The following is a 2,491-nucleotide window of genomic DNA, read 5'->3' on the forward strand; positions in this document are numbered from 1 at the left end:
AAAATGCATGTGCAGAAATCATGGCTTCACGGCTTAAAGATCGCTGTGCAATTACACCTCTGTTTCAAACAATTAGAGTAGATTTCGCTGGACCACATAAATAAAAGGTTCGTCTTTACATAAAGCCTCTTAGTTGAAGGGCTCGTATTGGTATTTATTTGCTGTCGTAAAAAGGCCGTACACTTGAAATTATGTTCCGATCTATCATCATCAACTTTTTCAGCTTCGTTTGTAGGCGGGAGAGGATTTCCTCACAGGATTGCGAAGTATAATAGAAGAAATTTTATAGGTTCAAACACACACTTAAATGTGAATTTATCCAACTTATGAAGAGTGTTTTGGAAAAGAAATCTACCAGATGCACTTTATTCATGGATTTTCCTCTTTATGCACCTTATATGGCAGAACTTTACGAAGCTGCAGCGGAACGCTTTAAAGATCGCTCTCGTAGATTAGAAGAAATTCATCTTCGAAGAATTTACTACGCACATTAGAGTTGACACACCATTGAATTGTTGACCCATTTCTGCAGTCTCCGAAGTTCCTTTGGACCTCACTGCTTTGACACCAGGTAATTACTAACATTTGCCTCTCCTTTGCTTGCCATTGCAAAAATCGCAGAGGTAAGAATCAGAGACCCCACAAAGTATATATATTTTTGATCATCATCAAATTCTAAATCGATTTAAGCATGCCCGTCTGCCTGTCGGTGTAAAATCTATTGTAAACACTCTGCTAGCCGTAAAAATGAAGCTATCGGCTTCATATTTGGGAGAAACGTTGGAAATTCAGCAGGCTGGTATTGAAAATGGGCCAAATCAATCGAGGGACACGCCCACAGCACCAAGTAAGCTGAGAACACTTGTTTTTCAAAGGGAATAAAAAATTGGTTTTTTGCTCATTACTGATAAACTATAGCAAACAAACATACAAAAATTTGAACGCATATTCCGTGGACGATGTTGTAGTTTAGCATTTGTGCACAAAGATGGAAAAAAATAACCACGCCTGCCCAATAGTACAGTGTACCAAAATTTAATTATTTTTTCAATACATTTATAACAAGCAAAAACCCCATAAAGTATACAAACTTTTGGAAAATTTCAAATCTTGGATGCTCCATCCACCCGTTTGCATAACTTTGTAATATATTTTGGTAAACATTCTCCCGATGAAGACATCTCTTAAAAATGTGCAAAAGAATTTGGAACTGACCTAAACTTCTCAAAAGACACGCCTACACCGCTTGCATGCCTTTACGACAAAAACTTTTATTTTAAAAATAGAAGAAATCATGTGCGCCCATTCCATATTATAGAGCATGAGAATTTTGTTTTTCTACTTCTTTCATCTTATTTTGCGGTAAACGATGATAAAAGATTCAGTCCTGGCGGAATCTAATTTTCTTACTTGTTTTATATTAAAGGGAGTCTTCGCATCTAATCGGCTTCCTAAGCTATTAGAACTTTGAAAAGTGTATATCAAATTTAAATATCTATAGTGAAATATCAAAAGAAAGTAAAATTTTTGAGAGTTCGGAATATATTCTATATACTTTCCTAGGTTGGGGCAACTCAGCGGCCGAGGGAATTTGGGGAAAATAACGCAAGAATATTTTTATTTTGCAGAGACTCTTTATTCCAATAAACTCTATGTTTCGGTTACACTTGACTTTACTAGAGAAAACGAACCACTCTCCTCGAGTGTCTAGCGTCGACTCTCTAAAACTAAAACTAACTAAAGTTGCCTTGTTCTACCCCTATTCTATTCGTAATCTATTGCTATCCTATCTTAATCTATTCTTAATCTATATTAGTCTACTCCTATCCTGTTCTAACCTATTCTTCATCTATATCTATCCTATTCTTACGCTATGCCTATCCTATCTTATGCTATACTACTTCCTAGCATTCCTCTTTCCCCAGCCAAAGACAGAGAACCCGTGAGGCCAAAACGAGGGACGACTTTGGGTCCTCACAATACATTTTTTAAATTGCCTGTATTATACAAATTTGTAGGGAGCATACGTAAATTAATTAAACTTAGCAGTATCAAAAAAATATAGAAGATTTATCTGCAACCGAACTATGAAATATGCTAAGTAAATAAAATGATAAGTATAATAAAGGCTTTAAATTGTAGTTGACAAACGCATCACACATTACATATTTAATATTAAGTATTTATATACATTTTTTTTATATTCTACATATAACAAAAAAAAGCGAAAAAGAAAAAAACAAAGAGAATTATTACTCATAGTTTTAATATTTACAAACTTAGATACACATGCAAATAAAAATATTTTCGATATAATTTAACGCTAAGTTAAGTAATTCATTAGGCCTCTGCTAATAAAATTCAACAAGATCTTAATAATGTAAGCCTTACAATTTTTTTTTCTCATTACATTAATAATGCAAGTTTTAATTATTTTCTTTTCTCATAATATATAATCATAACCTATAGTAAGTAATGGGTAAGTAATGAA

Source organism: Glossina fuscipes, unplaced genomic scaffold (assembly GCF_014805625.2).
Source record: "Glossina fuscipes isolate IAEA_lab_2018 unplaced genomic scaffold, Yale_Gfus_2 116, whole genome shotgun sequence".
NCBI lineage: Eukaryota > Metazoa > Arthropoda > Insecta > Diptera > Glossinidae > Glossina > Glossina fuscipes.